This window comes from Bos indicus, chromosome X, assembly GCF_029378745.1.
Source record: "Bos indicus isolate NIAB-ARS_2022 breed Sahiwal x Tharparkar chromosome X, NIAB-ARS_B.indTharparkar_mat_pri_1.0, whole genome shotgun sequence".
Classification (NCBI taxonomy): domain Eukaryota; kingdom Metazoa; phylum Chordata; class Mammalia; order Artiodactyla; family Bovidae; genus Bos; species Bos indicus.
This window is the reverse complement of record NC_091789.1, coordinates 20,836,513-20,857,182: the sequence shown is the minus strand read 5'-3', so window position 1 is coordinate 20,857,182 and position 20,670 is coordinate 20,836,513. Positions and strand designations below refer to the sequence as shown.

Below are 20,670 nucleotides of genomic sequence, written 5' to 3'. Positions count from 1 at the left end.
TTTTGGGGGCTCCAAAATCACTGCAGATGGTGACTGCAGCCATGAAATTAAAAGACACTTGCTCCTTGGAAGAAAAATTATGACCAGCCTAGACAGCATATTAAAAAGCAGAGACATTACTTTGCCAACAAAGGTCCGTCTAGTCAGAGCTATGGTTTTTCCAGTAGTCATGTATGGATGTGAGAGTTGGACTATAAAGAAAGCTAAGTGGTAAAGAATTGATGCTTTTGAACTGTGGTGTTGGAGAAGACTCTTGAGAGTCCCTTGGACTGCAAGGAGATCCAACCAGTCCATCCTAAAGGAAATAAGTCCTGAATATTCATTGGAAGGACTGATGCTGAAGCTGAAACTCCTATACTTTGGCCACCTGATGCAAAGAACTGACTCATTGGAAAAGATCCTAGTGCTGGGAAAGATTGAAGGTGGGAGGAAAAGGTGACAACAGAGGATGAGATGGTTGGATGGCATCACCGACTCAATGGACATGAGTTTGAGTAAACTCCGGGAGTTGGTGCTGGACAGGGAAGCCTGGTGTGCTGCAGTCCATGGGGTTGCAAAGAGTCAGACATGACTGAGCGACTGAACTGAACTGATCCAATTGTCCCAGCACCATTTGTTGATTTCTATTCTTATAAATCTGTTGCACTGTATTTTATGTCCCAGAATTGGATCTATCTTTGTGAATGTTCATGTGAACTTAAGAATTTGTATTTCCTGTTGTTGAATCAATTTTTCAATAAATGTTGATTAGATCAACTAGATTAATGATACTATTCTTTTCAATTACATCCTTATCCATTTTTGACCTGAATTTACTGATACTGATACAGGGATGGAGTATAATAGTGGAGCCATCTATTTCTCCTTCCAGTTCTATCACTTTCTTTTCCCTCAAGTGTTTTGATGTTCTTTTGTTAGGGGCATTTGTGTTAAGGATTGCTTTATCTTGTTGGAGAGATGGCCTTTTTATCTTCATGTAATTCTCTCTCTTTATCCCTGATAATTTTCCATGTTCTGATAATCAGCTTTTTCTGAAATTAACATAGCTAGTCCAGCTATCTTTTGATTACTCTTAATGTCTTTTTCCATTCCTTTGCTTTGTAATCTGTGTCTTGTAGACAATATATAATTGAGTCTTGCTTTTTAATCCACTCTGAAAGTCTCTATCTTTTAAATGGCATATTTAGACCATTCATATTTAAAGTGATGATTATTATTATAGTTGGGTTAATATCTAAAATGTTGTAACTGTTTTCTATTCATTGCACTTGTTCTTTCTTTGCTATCCCCCTTGTACTACCTTCTCTGGTTTTAGTTAAATATTTTGTATGATTTCATTTCTTTCTTCTCTTTTAGGAAGAATTTTAGTGATTTCCCTAGAGCTTGAATATCCATTTACAACTACTCTGACAGACTTACAACAACTACTCACATAACACTTACCATTTCACAAGTAGTAACTCAGAGAAGGCAATGGCACCCCACTCCAGTACTCTTGCCTGGAAAATCCCATGGATGGAGGAGCCCTGGTAGGCTGCAGTCCATGGGGTCGCTAGGAGTCAGACACGACTGAGCAACTTCCCTTTCACTTTTCGCTTTCATGCATTGGAGAAGGAAATGGCAACCCATTCCAGTATTCTTGCCTGGAGAATCCCAGGGACGGGGGAGCCTGGTGGGCTGCTGTCTGTGGGGTCGCACAGAGTCAGACACTACTGAAGTGACTTAGCAGAACTTGGAGTATTATCAGTTCTTCCCCCTCATCTCTTATTATCCTCATTCATTTCATTTATTCATAATGTAAAATCACTCAATATATTGTTGCTATTATTACTTTGACTAGTTCTATTAAAAATATGAAAAAAAGATTCTATTTTACCTGCATTTATTCTCTGACACTCTTCCTTTTCTATGTAGATCCAAGTTTCCTTCTCTCTGAAATACTTCTCTTACAAATATTTGATAGAAAATCTACTGGTGACAATTTCCCTCAGTTTTTGTTTGCCTGAGGAAGTTTTAATTTTGCTTCCACTTTTTTTCCTTCTATTTTTATTGTGTAAAACAAACAAACAAACAACTGTATAACATGACATCTATCCTCCTAACAAAATTTTAAGTGTACAGAACAGCACTGTTAATCATTAGCACAATTTTGTACAGCAGATCTCTAGAATTTTAAATCTTTTGTACCTGAAACTTTATATCCATTGAAGAGTAACTCCCCATTTTTCCCTTACCTCAGCTCCTGGAAATCACCATTTTACTTCCTGCTTTTATGAATTTGACTAACGTAGATACCTTATATAAATGGAATCATGTAATGTGTTTCTGTGACTGACATTTCACTTAGCATAATGTCCTCAAAGTTCATTTATATTTTCACATATGACAGTATTTCCTTCTGTTTAAAGAGATAGGCATGTACATAGTACATTTCTTTATCCATTCATCATCATGGACACTTAGATTGTTTTCACAACTTGGCTATTGTAAATAATGCCTCAGCAAACATGGGAATGCAAATGTCTCTTTGAGATTCTCATTTCAATGTATTTGGATAAATACCCAAAAGTTGGATTGCTGGATTAAATAGTAGTTCTATTTTCAGTGTTTTGAGGAATTTCCATACTGTTTTCCACTGTGGTGCACCAATTTATATTCCTACCAACAGTGCACAAAGATTCCAGTGTCTTCACATCTTTGCCAGCATTTGTCTTTCTTTCTTACTTTTAATTATTTCTTTGTCTTTGGCTGCACTGGGTCTTCATTGCTTTGCGTGGGCCTTCTCTAGTTGCGGCGAGCAGGGGCCACTCTCCAGTTGTGGTGCACGGGGTTCTCCTAGGGCTGGCTTCTCTTGTTGCGGAGCACAGGTCTAGGCACGTGGGCTTCAGTAGTTGCAGCGCACAGGCTCTGGAGCGTGGACTCAGTAGTTGTGGTGCTTGTGGTGCCCAGTTGCTTTGTGGCACGTGGAATCCTCCTGGACCAGAGATCAAACCCGTGTCCCCCACTCTGGCAGGTGAACTCTCATCCACTGCACCACCAGAGTTCTCTTTCTTTATTTTTTGGTAATGACCATCCTAATCAGATGTGAAGGAATGTCTCATTGTTTGTGTGTGTATCTCTGTGTGTGTTTCTACAGTTCTTTACCTGCTGCTGCTGCTAAGTCGCTTCAGTCTTGTCTGACTCTGTGCGACCCCATAGACAGCAGCCCACCAGGCTCCTCTGTCCCTGGGATTCTCCAGGCAAGAATACTGGAGTGGGTTGCCATTTCCTCCTCCAATGCATGCATGCATGCTAAGTCACTTTAGTCGTGTCTGACTCTGTGCGACCCCATAGACAGCAGCCCACCAGGCTCCTCTGTCCACAGGATTCTCTAGGGAAGAGTACTGGAGTGGGTTGCCATTTCCTTCTCCAGTTCTTTACCTAAATGTATACAATCTTATGTAGTAAGGGTCATGTATCTGTTTTCCTCAAATACTCAAGTAATATTTTAATTGAAGCATAGTTGTACAATGTTAATATAAGTTACAGGTGTACAATATAGTGATTCAAAATTTTTAAAGGTTATACTCCATCTATAGTTATTATAAAATATCATCATAGTTCTGATTTGCACTTCCCTAAGGATTAGTGATATTGAACATCTTTTCATGTACCATTTGTATGTCTTCTTAGGAAAAATGTCTATTCAAGTCCTTTGCCCACTTCTAAATTGGGTTATTAGTATTTTTACTATTGAGTTGTAGGAGTTCCACACAGTCAAAGGCTTTGGCATAGTCACTCGATGGACTTGAGTCTCAGTGAACTCCGGGAGTTGGTGATGGACAGGGAGGCCTGGCGTGCTACGATTCATGGGGTCGCAAAGAGTCAGACATGACTGAGCGACTGATCTGATCTGATCTGATCTGTAGGAGTTCCTTATTTGTTTTGGAGGTTAGCCCTTTATCAAATATATGAATTACAAATATTTTTTTCCTATTTTATGGATTGCCTTCTCATTTTCTTGATTGTTTCCTTTACTGTGAAGAAGGCTTTTAGTTTGATGTAGTTCCACTTGCCTATTTTTCCTTTTGTTAACTGTGCTCTTGGAGATCATTGCTAAGACCACTATCGTAAAGAATTTCTCCTGTTTTCTTCTAGGAATTTTACGGTTTCAGGTTTTAGGTTTAAGTCTTGAATCCACTTTGAGTTGATTTTTGTGTGTGGTGTGAGGTAAGGGTCCAGTTTCTTTCTTTCTTTTTTTGATGTGCATGTTCAGTTTTTCTAGTAACATTTGTTTAAAACAGTTTTTTCTCATATATTCTTGGCATCCTGGACAAAGATCAATCAAATACATATACGTAGATTTATTTCTGGGCTTTCCTATTTGTTCCATTGATCTATTGTCTGTTTTTGTGCCAATACCATACTGTTTTAAATACTGTAGATTTGTAATATGTTTTGGAACCAAGTGTGAAGCCCCCAGCTTTGTTCTTTCTCAAGATTCTTTTGGTTATTTGGGGTCCATTTTGGTTCCACATGAATTTGGAGATTTTTTCTTTTTCTCAAAAAAAATGTCCTTAAGAATTTATAGGGATAACTTTGAATCAGTAGATCACTTTAGATGTCTAGACATTTTAACAAAATGATTTCTTCTGATTTGTGAACATGGGATGTCTGTACATTTGTTTGTTCCCTCTTTAATTTTTTCATCAATGTTTTGTAATTTTCAGTGTACAAGTCTTTGGTCTCTTTGGTTATGTTTAGTCCTAAGTATTATATTCTTTTGATGCTATTGTGAATGAGACTTATTTACTTTCTTTTTTCCTTCCTTCTTTCTTACTCTGTTTCTTTTTTTCTTGGATAATTCATTGTTAATGTTTAGAAATGCAACTGATTCATGTATGTTAATTTTGAATACTGCAACTTTACTGAATTCATTTATCAATTTTACCAGTTTTTTTGGTGGCGTCTTTAGGGTTTTCTGTGTATAAAATCATGTCATCTGTGAACAGAAATCATTTTACTTCTTCCTTTCCCATTTGGATACCTTCTGTTATTCTTTCTTGCCCGTCTGGCTAGGACAGCCAGTACTATGTGAATAGAAGTAACCAAAGTAGGCATCTTGTTCCTGATCTTAGAGAAAAAGCTCTGTTTTTCACCATTGAGTATGTTAGCTGTGTGCTTTTCATCTATTGCCTTCTTATGTTGAGGCAATTTCCTTCTGTTTGTGATTAGTCGAGTGGTTTATTTTTTTTTTTTAATCATGAAAGGATGCTGGATTTTTGTCAAGCTTTTTCTGCATCTCTTGAGATTATCATGTGATTTTTATCTTTTGTCCTTTGAGTGTGATGTATCACACTGATTGATTTTTCTATGTCAAATCATTTTTGTGTCCTAGGGATATTTCCCACTTGTTCATGGTGTATGATGCTTTTAAAAAGTGCTATTAAATTTGGTTTGCTCATATTTTGTCGAGGATTTTTGTATCTATATTCATCAGGATAATGGTCTGTAGTTTTCTTTTCTTGTGGTATCTTTCTCTGGCTCCGGTATCAAGGTAATGCTGGTCTCATAAAATGAGTTTGAAAGTGTTCCTTTCTCTTTAATTTTTTTGAAAAAATTTGAGGAGGATTGGTGTTAATTCAGTTTTAAATGTTTGATAGAATTCAGCAGTGTAGCCATTGGGTTCAGGGCTTTCCTTTGTTGGGAGGCTTTTGATTACAAATTCAGTCTTCTTACTCATTAGTGGTGTGTTAATTTTCTTTTTTTTCATGATTCAGTCTTGGTAGGCTGTATGTTTCCAGGAATTTGTCTATTTCTTCTATGTTATTCAGTATGTTAGTTTATAATTGTTCATAGAATAGACATATCTTGGAGATATTGCAGGTTTGGTCCAGGCCACTGCAATAAAGCAACTCACCTGAAATTTTTTTGTTTCCTAACGCATATAAAAGTTATGTTTACACTATACTATAGGCTATTAAGCATGCATTAACATGTTTTAAAATGTGCATATCGTAATTTTAAAATGATGCTGTTGGAAAAGTGGTGCTGATAGATTTGCTTGATGCAGGGTTGCCACACACTTTCAATTTGTAAAAAATATGATATATGTGAAGCACAATAAAGTGAAGTGCAATAAAAAGAGGTATGCCTGTAGTTGCTTATGATCCTTTTTACTTTCATGGCATCAGTTGTAATGTCTCTTATTTAATTTTCTTTATTTATTTGAGTCTTTTTCCTTAGTCTACTAAAGGTCAATTTTGTTTATTTTTTCAGCTCTAATTTTTCTTATTTCTTTCCTTCTGCTAACTTTGGACCTAGTTTGTTGTTCTTTTTTCTAGTTCCTTAAGGTGTAAAGTCAGATTGTTTGAGCTCTTTCTTCTTTTTAATATAGGCATTAATCACTATAAACTTCCTTTTTAGAATTGTTTTGTTGCATTCAGTAAGTTTTGATATGTTGTATTTTCATTATAATTTGTCTGAAGATATTTTCTAATTTCCCTTTTGATTTCTTCTTTGGCCCTTGGTTGTTCAAGAGTGTGTTGTTTAATTTCCACATATTTGGGGATTTTCCAATTTTCTGTTAATTTCTAGTTTCATTCTGTTGGAATCAGAAAGGATACTTGGTATGATTTCAGTATTTTTAAAGTTAAGTTTTGTTTTGTAACATAACACATAACCTAACCTGGAAAATGGTCTCTGTGCACTAAAAGAATGCATATGCTGCTCTGTTGGGCAGGTTGATATGTATGTTTGCTAGGTCTATATGATCTATAAGCATTTTTCAAGTCATTTTTTATCTGGATGTTATATCCATTATTGATAGCGCAATATTAAATTTCTCTGGTATCATTGTGTTGCTATCTATATCTCCTTTTAGTCTGTTCATATTTGCTTTATATATTTGTGTGCTCTGGTGTTGTTTGCATATATACATATTTTAATTGTTATATCTTCTTGGTTAGTTAATCGTTTTACTGTGATACTTTTTTGTCCTTCTTTGTCTCTTTTGACAGTTTTTGATATCAGGTCTATTTTGTCTGATATAAATGTGGCCACCCTTGTGCTCTTTTGGTTACTATTTGCATAAAATGTCTTTTTCCATCTCTTCGCTTTCAGCCTGAGTTTGTTTTTAAAAATAAAGTGAGTTTTTTTAGACAGCATGTATTTGGGTCTTTAAAAAAAAATCCATTCAGCTATTTTATATCTTTTGAGGACTTTAATCCATTTAAATTTAATTATTGAAAAGGAAGAACTTACCATTGCCATTTTGTTCATTGTTTTCTGTTTATCTTGCAGCCTTTTTTTGTCTCTTGCTGTCTTCCTTCATGTTTTATTGATTTTGTGTAGTGACATGTTTTGATTCCTTTCTTATTTTCATTTGTGTATCATCTATAGGCATTTTCTTTATGATCACTACAGGGCTTACATAAAACGTAACAATCTCCTTTAAGTTGATAAAAATTTGACTTCAGTTACACACACAACTCTACACTTTACTTCCCCTCCACTTTATGTTATTGATGTCACAAGATACATCTTTTTACATTGTATATCCATTCAGTTCAGTTCAGTCGCTCAGTCCTGTCCAACTCTTTGTGACCCCATGAATCACAGCACGCCAGGCCTCCCTGTCCATCACCAACTCCCGGAGTTCACTCAAACTCATGTCCATCAAGTCAGTGATGCCATCCAGCCATCTCATCCTCTGTCGTCCCCTTCTCCTCCTGCCCCCAATCCCTCCCAGCATCAGAGTCTTTTCCAATGAGTCAATACATTAGCATCTTTTTATAGTTATTTTTATACTTTTATCTCTTAATTTCTATGCCAGAATTAAAGCAAGTTATGTACTATAGCTAACAGTATTATAGTATTCTGTATTTGTTTATATATTTAACTTTACCAGTGACTTTATAAATAAAAACGCTATTGTGTTGCTGTTTAGTGTCTTAATTTCAACTTGAAGGACTCTCTTTAGAATTTCTTGTAAAGGCAAATCTAATGGTGATACAGTCTCCAGCTTTTGTTTATGTGGGAAAGTCTTTATTTCTCCTTTGTTTATAAAGGATAATAATGCCAGATATTATATTATTGGTTGGCAGTATTTTTCTTTCAGTACTTTCAATATAGGGCTTCACTGGTGGCTCAGCAGTAAAAAATCGATCTGCAACGCAGGAGATGTAGGTTCAGTCCCTGGGTTGGAAAGCTCCCCTGAAGAAGGAAATGGCAACCCACTCCAGTATTCTTGCCTAGGAAATCTCATGGACAGAGGAGCGTGGCAAGCTGCAGTCCATGAGGTCACAAGAGTCAGACATAACTTAGTGACTAAATTCTGTAAAGCAATTATCCTTCAATTAAAAAAATTAAAAACAACTTTCGATATATCATCCCTCTCCCTTCTGACCTGCAAAGATTCTGCTGAGAGAACCACCAATAGTCTTATGGGAATTCTATTATATATGACAAGTTTCTCTCTCTCTGTCTCTCTCTTTTTGAGCTTGACGTTTTACTTAGATTCCACATGTAAGTGATAGCATACAGTACTTTTCTCTGTCTGGTTTATTTCACTTTAGCATTATGCCCTTAATGTCCATCCATGTTGTTGGATATGGCAGGATTTCTTTTTCTCATGGCTGATTAGTGTGTATATATGTATACACAACTCAATAGTAAAAAAAAGAGCCAAACAATCTGATTTAAAAATGGGCTGAAATGTTTTATATAAAACAGCTTCTTTATCCATTCATCTACCCATGAAAACTTAGGTTGTTTTCATATTTTGGCCATTGTAAATAGTGCTGCTATACTGGGGTGAATGTATCTTTTCTAAATTGAGGTTTTTTTTGCTTTGTTTTGTTTTTGGATATATACCCAGAAGTGAAATTGCTGGGTCATATGGTAGATGTATTTTTAATTTTTTGAGGAACCCCTGTACTGTTTTACATAGTAGCTGCACCAATTTACATTCCCAGCAATAGTGAACAAGGGTTCCCTTTCTTCCACATCCTTTCCAACACTTGGCATCTCTTGTCTTTTTGATAATAGCCATCCTAGCAGCATGAGTAGGATTTGATTATTGCTTTGATTTGTATTTCTCTGATGATTTGTGATACTGAGCACCTTTTTATGTACCTGTTGGTCATTTGTATGTTTTCTTTGGAAAAATGTCTTTTCAGTTCTTCAACCCATTTTTAAATCAGATTGTTTGGCTCTTTTTTTTTTTTGGCTATTGAGTTTAGTTCTTTATATATTATGAATATTGCCCCTTATAGGATTATGACTTGCAAATATTTTCTCCTATTCCATAGGTCGCCTTTCTTTTTATTGATAGTTTCCTTTACTTGTGCAGAAGTTTTGGAGTTTGATATAGTCCCACTTACTTATTTTTTCTTCTTTTGCTTGTGCTTTCTGTGAGTACTAGTGGCTTTAGTTTTTCCTAGTTTCTTTGTTTGTTCCCCTCCCTCTCTGTATCTTTGTGTGTCTTAAGAATTTCCTCACAGAGTCCACATCCTGCAGCTCTCTCAGCTGTAATCCACCATTGTTATATTGGAGCCATGTTCATGTGGTTGGTATAAGGTGTAATGGAAGGGATGCATTCTATAATATTATGGATAAATTTTACTTATTTAATGGACCAGTGTCCCTGACCTCTGATCTGTAGAAGAGTTTCTTAGACTTTTTTCCTCCTCTTACTTATGAGAGGAAGATGAGAGAGGGTCAGATAAGTCTCTGACAACATAGTTTCCTTTGGAGAGCAAGCCTTTGTTACAGAGAATGTTCTGGGAGCATTTCACTATGGTCACTTTTCTCTCCCCTTCTCTGAAACACAAAGGGATTTTTCTCTGATTGTCTCTATGACAGCCTGCTTGGGTTAATGGATACAAAACACACAAAAGTTTTGGGCTCCCTGACTGGATCCTTGGGAATTTTTAATTGTCAAGCTAGTCCATGCTCAGACTCTTGCAGTGTATCAAAAGTACCAGTGGCTTCTCCTCAGGGAAATTGATCTTGGTTTTAATTCTTTGTGTTTGACTGTCTTTCTAGATTTTGGGCTGGTGGCTTTCCCTGTGATCTCAATTCTCAGTGGATCTAAAGAAAGTAATTGATTTTCAGTTTGTTCAGTGTTTTTCTTGTTGTGAGAATGGTAATGATAACTTCTAAGCTCTTTGGATGTCAGAGCTGAAACCCAATTTCCTTTCATGATTTTTTGAATTATTTTGTTTTTTAACCAGTTTGCTTAACTTATATTTAGTAAATGTATAGAGTTATACAAACATCACCACAATTCAAAATCATTTCTGTCACAGCAGATCCCTCATGCCCACCTGAGTCAATCTCTTCTCCTACCCCAGAAATTATTTTTTTTGGTGTTTGCTTTGAGGCTTTGCATATACATCTTGCCTGAAGCTGCTTCATATTAACAGTTACTTAATTCTGGGGAGATAGAAAAACGTTGCTCCTAGTATAGCTCTATTTCTACTTCCTTTTCTTTTTCTCTACTTCCCTTTTTGTGCTATTGTTGTTATACATATCATGTCTATATGTTATAAACCCAATAATACATTCCCATAATTATTAGTAGTATAATAATTTTCTGTCTATTAATTAAACTAAGAGAAGAAAGAGGAGTAAGGATATATGTATAGTATTTGTTATTTTCCATTTGTGTGAGGTGATACCTCATTTCAGTTCTGTTTTGCAATCCCTCTAATAATTAGTGATGTTGAGCATCTTTTCATGTGCTTATTGGCCATCTGTATGTCTTTTTCAGAGAAACATCTACTTAGAAATGTCTACTTATTTGACAAAAATGTCAAATCTGTTTTTGGATTGGATAGATTTTTTGATACAGAGTTGTGTGAGCTGTTTGTATATTTTAGAATTTAACCCCTTGTCAGTCACATGGTTTGCAAACATTTTCTCCCATTCTGTGGGTTGTCTTTTCGTTTTGTTAATGGTTTCCTCTGCTGTTCAAAAGCTTAAAAGTTTGGTTAGGTCCCATTTGTTTATTTTTGCTTTTATTTCTATTGCCTTGGGAGATTGACCTAAGAAAACATTGGTACAATTTATGTCAGAGAATGTTTTGCCTATGTTCTCTTCTAGGAGTTTTATGGTGTCCTGTATTATTTTTAAGTCTATAAGCCATATTGACTTATCTTTGTGTATAGTGTAAGGGAGTGTTCTAACTTCATTGATTTCCCTGTGGCTATCCAGCTTTCCCATACCATTTGCTGAAGAGACTGACTTTTCTCCATTTTATACTCTTGCCTCCTTTGTCGAAGATTAATTGACCATAGGTATCTGGGTTTATTTCTGGGATCTCATTCTAGGGATAGTTTTTTGAGACCAGTGTTTGAAGTTTCTTCTGGCCCTCCTTAGTTGTCTCTTTCCCTGGTTCTCTCTAGCAACCTAGCTGGCCTCTTGTGTAGCTTGTTGCTCTTAATTCAGAGGACCAGCCTCCTCTCAGTTTTTGTTGTTATTGTTCATTCACTGAGTCATGTCCAACTCTTTGTAACCCCATGGACTGCAGCACTCCAGGCTCCTTTGTCCTCCACTGTCTCTCAGAGTTTTATCAAATTCATGTCCATTGAGTTGGTGATGCTACCTAAGCACTTCATCCTCTCTCGCCCCCTTCTCCTCCTGCCTTCAATCTTTCCCAGCATCCAGGTCTTTTCCAATGAGTCAGTTCATCAGGTGGCCAAAGTATTGGAGCTTCAGCTTCAGCATCAGTCCTTCCAATGAATATTCAGAATTGATTTCCTTTAGAATTGACTGGTTGGATCTCCTTGCAGTCCAAGGGACTCTCAAGTCTTCTCCAGCACCACAGTTCAAAAGCATCAATTATTCAGCGCTCAGCTTTCTTTATGGTCCAACTCTCACATCCATACATGACTGCTGGAAAAACTATAGCTTTGACTATATATATATATATTTGTAGGCAAAGTGATATCTCTGCTTTTTAATATACTGTTTAGGTTTGTCATAGCTTTTCTTCCAAGGACCAAGTGTCTTAATTCCATGACTGCAGTTACCGTCCACAGTGATTTTGAAGTCCAAGAAAATAAAATCTGCCAGTTTACATTTTTTCCCCATTTATTTGCCATGAGGTTATGGGACTGGATGCCATGATCTTAGTTTTTTAATGTTGAGTTTCAAGTCAACTTTTTCACTCTCTTCTTTCACCGTCATCAAGTTCTTTAGTTCTTCTTCACTTTCTGCCATTAGAGTGGTATCATCTGCATATCTGAGGTTGCTGATATTTCTCCCAGCAATCTTGATTCCAGCTTCTGATTCATTCAGCCTAACATTTCACATGATGTATTCTGCATGTAAGTTAAATAAGCAGGATGACAATATACAGGCTTGTACTCCTTTTGCAGTTTTGAACCAGTCAGTTGTTCCATGTCCGTTTCTAACTGTTGCTTCTCGTACTGCATACAAGCTTCTGAGGAGACAGGTAAGGTGGTCTAGTACTCCCATCTCTTTAAGAATTTTGCACAGTTTGTTGTGATCCACAGAGTCAAAGGCTTTAGCATACTCAGTGAAGCAGAAGTAGACGTTTTTCTGGAATTCCCTTGCTTTCTCCATGTTCCAACGAATGTTGGCAATTTGCTCTCTGGTTCCTCTGCCTCTTCAAAACCCAGCTTGTACCTCTGGGAGTTCTTGGTTCACATGCTCCTGAAGCCTAGCTTGAAGGATTTTGAGCATAACCTTGCTAGCATGTGAAATGAACTCAACTGTATGGTAGTTTGAGCATTCTTTGGCATTGCCTTTCTTTGGCATTGGAATGAAAACTGACCTTTTCCAGTCCTGTAGCCACCACTGAGTTTTCCAAATTTGCTGACATATTGAGTGCAGCACTTTAACAGCATCATCTTTTAGGATTTTAAATGGCTCAACTGGAATCCCATCACCTCCAGTAGCTTTGTTCGTAGTGGTGCTTCCTAAAGCCCACTTGACTCCACACTCCAGGATGTCTGGCTCTAGGTGAGTGACCACACCATCATGGTTATCTGGGTCGTGAATACCTTTGTGGTATAGTTCTTCTGTATATTCGTGCTACCTCTTCTTATTCTCTTCTGCTTCTGTTGGGTCCTTGCTGTTAGATCCTAAACTTTTTACCACTTTTATATTGTCTCAGTTTACAGTTCTGCCACTTAGAAGCAGAACTGTAAACTGTAATCACCAGGGTGATTCACTTCACTTTTTAAAAAATTAATTTTAATTGGAGGCTAATTGCTTTACAGTATTGTTGTGATTTTTGCCATACATTGACATGAATCAGCCATGGGTGTACATGTGTCCCCCATCCTGAACCCCCGCTCCCACCTCCCTCCCCATCCCATCCCTCTGGGTTGTCCCAGCGCACTGGCTTTGAGTGCCCTGTTTCATGCATCGAACTTGGACTCTTCATTATTTCACATATGTTTCACACACAAGTTTCAATGCTGTTCTCTCAAATCATCTCACCCTTGCCTTTTCCCACAGAGTCGAAAAGTCTGTTCTTTGTATCTGTGTCTCTTTTGCTGTCTCGCATATAGGGTCGTTATCATCTTTCTAAATTCCATATATATGCGTTAGTATACTCTATTGGTGTTTTTCTTTCTGGCTTACTTCACTCTGTATAAGAGGCTCCAGTTTCATCCACCTGATTAGAACTGATTCAAATGTATTCTTTTTAATGGCTGAGTAATACTCCATTGTGTATATGTACCACAGCTTTCTTATCCATTTGTCTGCCAATGGACATCTAGGTTGCTTCCATGTTCTAGCTATTGTAAACAGGATTCACTTCACTTTTAAACCTTAGTTTTCTCACTTGTAAAGTGAAAATTAAACCACCTACCTTGCCAGGTTGGTGCGAGAAGTCAATGCAACAGTGTGCGTAAAGTACCCGGCAAGGTAGTTGCTGTCACTCCTCATTTGTACTTTATTCATCTTCCAGCTACTTGTTGTGTTTTAGAAAAAAATCATGCAACATTTCAAGCACACAAAGAGCAGAGAGAAAATAAAGTACACCCACATTCCCACCATTCAGCTTAAGAAACAAATTATAGCTGCAACTGGAGCCCTGTGCACACTTTCCAATATTTCCTGCTCCTCCTTTGCTCCCTCCCGCAAGGGAACGCCAGTCTTGAATTTGTTTTTATTATTTCCAGGAATGTTTTCATACTTTACTACTTGTCTTCAGTAAAGACAAAATGGTTCAGAGGCATTTTTCCTGTGATGGATACTTAAACATCCTGTGTGGATAAGGGTAAATTTCTTAATGCCTATAAAAAGATATCACCATCATGTTAGCTTACCATTTATATGAGTACATATTCTCTGTTTTCTGATCCAAGAATAGCAATTCTGAATAAATACCAGAAAGAAATGGTGTACCTCAGATGACGGATTTTTGTAGTGTTTAGAGAATTTTCTGTCTTAAAAAAATTATTTATTTTTATTTATTATTGTTTTTATTGGAGTATAGTTGCTTTACAATGTTGTGTTAGTTTCTGCTGTACAGCAAAGTGAATCAAGTACATGTAAATATATATCCCCTATTTTTTGGATTCCCTTCCCACAGAGGCCATTACGGAGTACTGAATAGAGTTCCCTGTGCTATACAGTAGGTTCTCATTAGTTACCTATTTTATACATAGTATCAGAAGTGTGTATATGTCAATGCCAGCCTCCCAGTTCATCCCACCCATCCCTCCCGTGTTGGTGTCCATTGTTTGTTCTCTTTATCTGTCTCTGTTTCTGCTTTACAAATAAGTTCATCTGTATCATTTTTCTAGATTCCACATATAAGCAATATTATATGAAACAGTAAGTCCCCTACATACAAACAAGTTCCATTCTGAGAATACATTTGTAAGTCCAATTTGTTCATAAATCCAACAAAGTTAGCCTAGGTACCCAACTAACACAATCAGCTATATAGTACTGTACTGTAGTAGGTTTATAATACATTTCACACAAATAATACATAAAATACAAACGCAAAAAATAAAAACATTTTATTTATTTTTTATTTTTTTTGAATTACACTTGTGGCGGATTCATGTCAATGTATGGCAAAACCAATACAATATTGTAAAGTAATTAGCCTCCAATTAAAATTAATAAATTTATATTTTAAAACATTTTCAATCTTACAGTACAATACCCTGAAAAGCACAATAGCACAGTACAACAGCTGGCATACAGGAGCTGGCATCGAGTGAACAGGCAAGATGAGTTACTGACTGGAGGACGAAGAGGAGGTGGGAGATGGTAGAGCAACAGGAGACGGAGGGCAAGCTGCAATTTCACTCATGCCTGATGTTGATGGCACAGGTTCTGGTTCCTTGATGGATTCAGTTCTATCCACCCTCTTGAAAAAACAATCCAGTAATGTCTGGCTAGCAGCTCTTTTTTCTTTTCGTCAGAGATGCCATGGTAGCACCGGATTGCAGTCTGAATGGCTGCTGCAACCTTTGTGTACTGTTCTACGTTTGGGTCCTGTGACTAACAGAGCCTCCTCAAATAAAGAAAATCCCCTTGCCTTTCCCTGCGTCGTGAAATTATTCAGTTCTGCAGTTACTTCTTCTTCCTCTTGTCTCCCTCCATCCTTTCTCTGGGCCTCCATTTCCAACAGGTCTTCATTAGTAAGCTCCACGTTCACATCTTTGAAAGTTCGCAACTGAAGAATTTTCTGTTGTAATTCTGTGTGCTAAAATGCTTCTGAGTCTGTATTTATCCATGTTAGGAGTTTAAAATATAAATAACAGTAGAGATTCATTCAAACATTATGATTTAAAATTTGTTCCACAGTTAATATAAAGATTCTCTACTTTGGGGGGAAAACTACTGTATCCTATTGGCTTGATTTTGGTTAATGATTTTTTTCATTGAAGTATAGTTATTTACAATGTTCCATGTTTACAACAAAGTGATTCAGCGTATGTGTGTGTGTGTGTGTGTGTGCGTGCGTGTGCGTGCGTGTGTGCTAAGTCGCCTTAGTCGTGTCCAACTCTGTGCAACCTTATGGACTGTAGCCTGCCAGGCTCTTCTGTCCATGGGATACTTCCCGCAACAATACTGAAGTGGGTTGCCATGCCCTCCTCCAGGGGATCTTCCTGACCAAGTGATGGAACCCGCGGTCTCTTATGTCTCCTGTATTGGGAAACAGGTTCTTTACCACTTGGGGCACCTGGGAAGCCTTTTATATACATATAGTTTTTAATTCTTTTTCTTTATAGGTTATTACAAGATATTGAATATAGTTCCCTGTACTATATCATAGCTTCTTGTTTATTCTACATATGGTTAGTGATTTTTTTGAGAATTTTATAATATCCCTTGAATTGATGGAAGACTTACTGGAGTCCCATAGAACTGAATTTTTATCTTAATAACTTATTTACGTGCAAGGAATGAAAATTAAAATATTTGGCGTTATCCTCAATGGTGTTTCTAGTATAATCTCAGCTATTTTTTAGGCATCCTGTGGTAATTTATGCTGACATATTAGAGGCAAAGCATAGTTGAATGAAAATTCAGATTAAAATCCTGTTTTACATGAAGGTTTCAGCTGAAATAGGGACATTGTTGGATTTCTGCTAAAGCTGTAGGTATTTAGCAGCTGGATAATCACAAGGGCTTCCCTTGTGGCTTAGCTAGTAAAGAGACCTGAGTTCCATCCCTGGGTTGAGAAGATCCCCTGGAAAAGGAAAAGGCTACCCACTCCAGTATTCTGGCCTGGAGAATTCCATGGACTATGTAGTCCATTGGGTCGCAAAGAGTCGGACACGACTTTCACTTTCACTCACTCATCACCGAGTCAGAGCCAGCCAGTCAGGTGCACATCTTTCTTTCCGCCGGCAGGTGGCAGTAGCATACTAGAAATGTTTATGACGATTGGCACCGAGACCACACACACAGCTTTAAAATGCTATGGTCGTGTGTTGGAACCTTGTGAAAAGAACAGTAAGCCATTTTCTGGATTTCGAGATATAAAGCAGACCCCAACCTTGATATGTTCCCCATATTTACATATATTTGAATGACTGCCCCGGTCTTTTGCTCTGCCCTGGGTAAGGTCTTTTGGGATTTCCCCTCTCTCTCCCCTTCTGGCTTCCTATTGTAGCTTTTGTTTCTTTCTGGGAGTAACTTCACCCTTACAAAAATACCCGCTTCTCTCCCATGCTTCATTGTGGCATCCATTCTTTTTCACGAGGGAGAGCGACCCGGTGTGAAACGACAGAGTAGGGAGAGGAAGAGAGAGCATGGAGGCAGATCTGGACCTCACTTCCGGCTCTACTGTGGCAGCTACCACAAACACCACATGTCCTTTTCCTCTTGTTAGTTTTATTCACTCTCTTGTTTACCATTGTTGTCAGCAGTGAAGACTTTGAGAAAAACCCAGAGCTGTGTACTTGCTTATGTAAAACCTAAGGAAAATTCTGAGACTCGATTCTGTTCTGTCTTTGAGGAACCAGGGAAGGGAGCAAGTGAGACTAATCACAAACAAAAAGTGGTGGGGACAGAAAAGAAGCAGGCAGCCTAGGTTCTGGGACCGGATCAGAGAAAAAAGGGCTAAGTGAGATCCACCCAACCCAGTGGGAGTGGCATCCCTGGGACTTTCCACTGGCCAGACCCAGCCTCCCAGCTCCTCATGTCTCATCATCACTTTCCTGACTACAGCGATTCCCAAGAAAGGCTGGTGCGAGAGAGTGAGGCAAAGGGGGGAAAAGTCTGACCCTTTTCTAGCTGCTTTAGATGGAGTTATCATCATTCGAAGTAGAAATCTATGCAGAGATTCTACAGAAACACTGTTAGATGAGATAGTTAAGCCCTGTACTGTCATTATAATGTACAATAATTTTCTTGAGTTTTCCAGCCCAACCCAGAATGTGCCAAAGCCCCATCCACCATGTGCATTCTGTGAGATAAGGTTATATTGAATTGCAGACAACATTCACACATTGAAAACTGCTTCTGTTGTATCACATCACACATACAGAACATGTTAAACTCAAAAGACATTTCAAATAGGCTGTATAAAAGTTAAAAGCTGTATTTGAAAGACAGATTGTGTTTTGGTATAGTGATATACATTTGCATATTATATTTGTATATAATGATATTAATTTGTGCATTAAATTTATTTGGCTAAGTAAAATGTGTCTTTCAGGATCTATTTATCATACTGGGCAGTGGCTTTAAGATAATTTTGTTCTTTTGTTGCAATAGTCAAATGTTATTTTTTCCCCCAATAACCAGTGTTTTATTCTGAGATAGCGATCTCATGTTATATTGGAAAAATTAAAGAAATTCTTTTGTAATATTTGACAAGCCTAGAAGTTAGAATGTTGCATGGAAAGTAGTAAAATACACATTGACATTTGCTTTTAATTGTTGTAACCCTTGTATCAATTTGAGTAGAACATTGAGGATGCGGTAGTTATTTAGTCATGGAAAGGAAAAATAAGACTTGTTTACCAAATTGAAAAGAAGTTAGGAACGCGATTTTCTCAAAAGTACACTTCTACTCAAATGCGCTCTCCCACTTCAAGTTATTTTCCTAATTATATTTTATATGTGATGATTTTTTACTAAGTTTAAGCCAATCTGACCCAGAGGCAGGCTAACCAAGTGTTTCCCTAGTGACTTGCATTAAGCACTATTTTTTAAAAATTTTTATTGAAATATAGTTGATTTACAATGTTGTGTTAGTTTCAAATGTATAGCAAAGTGATTCAGTTATACATATAGACACATATTCTTTTTCATATTCTTTCCCACTGAGGTTTATCACAGGATATTGAATATAGTGCCGTATAGTAGGACCTTGCTGTTCATCTGCTTTATATAATAGTAGTTTGTATCTGCTAATCCAAACTCCTCATTTATCCTTCCCCCATCCTGTAACCCCTTTAGTAACCATAAGTTTATTTATTTTCTATGTGAGTCTGTTTTGTAAACAAGGTCATTTGTATCATATTTTAGATTCCACATATATATGATATCATATGGTATTTGTCTTTCTCTATCCGATTTACTTCACTTAGTATTAGAATTTCTAGGTCCAAAGGACTATTTCTCATAGAAGTTCTCCCTGTGTTATTCAAGTCAACTCAGCCCCCACCCTCCTTTTATTCATGATTTAGACCTCAGAGATGGCCCGTGCCATGTCTGTGTTCCACATCAAGCATCAGATGGTACTGATTTCCAACAGACTTGGGTATGAACCCCAACTTAGCTATTTACTTGCTTTCACTCATCCTTCCTGAGTCTTATGTTTCTCGTCTGTAAAATGAAGATAACACCCGTGTGAAAATGTTGTAGTGAATATTAAACAAGAACAAATGCATGCAAAGACTTAGCGTGAAGCAGTAGCCTTACAAACCTCAATATTTAGGCTTCACGATTTTAGTAGGAAGTAGTTTTTATCTCTGTTTTACAGATGAGTCAGCTGAGGTTGGTAACTGATCCAGGGTCACCAAATTTGTTTTATGATTTCAAGTCCAGGGCACTTCAATCCCCTTGGCTGCTTCTGGGCCAAAACTGCAGAAACTGATGAAACAGGAAGCACTGATGGTTAGGTGTGACCACTCAGATGAGCTCTAGCTGCCGTGAAGGTGGCAATTCCCAGTTCTTTTTCCTCTGACATTCCTTTAATTCTGTGTGATTCACAGTTTCTGTTTAACAACTGAAACTCCATTCTTTTCTCTCCTGCTCACAAAAGCCCAGAGATAGGGAGAGTGTTTATAGTAGGGTTAACGGGCAACCTACCCCATCCCCACCCCCTAGCATGTTATCACTGATAGTGAGTTTCTTTGAACACAATACAACGTATTCCAACATGCCATAGTCAGAAAGTGCTGCGTAAGATGTATTCTAGGAGAATAAATAGGTCATTTGGTAGTACAGGGTTCCTGTTGGAGAGTGATGAGAAGATTGGTGGGGTCAGTGGGAGTCTAAAAAGTGGAGAATTGATCTCACAGGTAAGTGGAGGTTTTTAAGTAGGAAAGCAGCAGGGGTAAAATGGTGGTTTGCAAGGGGTTTCAGAAGCCAGAAAGCCTGGAAGCCAGGGGATCCACTGAACTATTGAAGTGAACTAGACTGAATGAGATGAAGGCCTGAACCAACTCAGTGGCAGTGCGAATGGAAAGGAATGAACAGATACAAGAAGGCTTGTGATGGATTGGATATGCATGGGCGAGCAAGGAAGGAGAGGGGTCAAGTGATAAAGCAGATTTCCTTCTTTATATTTTTCAGAAATGTAAACTATAATGATCTTGCAGCCCAAGGACTCAGAATCGTGATGGAGGAAAGGAGAAAATCCAGAATGTGCTGAAGGGCAGGGAAAACCCCAGGTTACACGTTGGCAGGACATGGTTCCTAAGAAGTTTTTCTTTTTGGCTCCACCACTTGGCATGTGGGATCTTAGTTCCCCAACCATGGATGGAACCTATACCCCCTGCTGGGGAAGCTCAGAGTCTTAACCACTGGACTGCCAGGGAATTCCCTACAGTCCTTTTGTTATTTTTGGCCGAGTTATTTGGGTAACCTGCTGTATGTTTTCAGATCCTAGGCTAAGTGACTTTGTGATTAGTCATGGAGACATGCTGCTGTCTGAATTTAGGACTTGATTCTGGAACATTGCAAGTGATGTTCTGGTGATAGAAAGCACTTGGTGAGTTATTCTCTTTG

The 20,670-nt window shown here is 37.7% G+C and overlaps 1 protein-coding gene across 10 annotated transcripts in view; it reads left to right on the top strand.

Annotated features, from left to right (window-relative positions):
• Positions 1-20,670, top strand: part of ARHGEF6 (Rac/Cdc42 guanine nucleotide exchange factor 6) — a 124,586-nt gene that overhangs the window by 71,543 nt on the left and 32,373 nt on the right. The window lies entirely within an intron of this gene.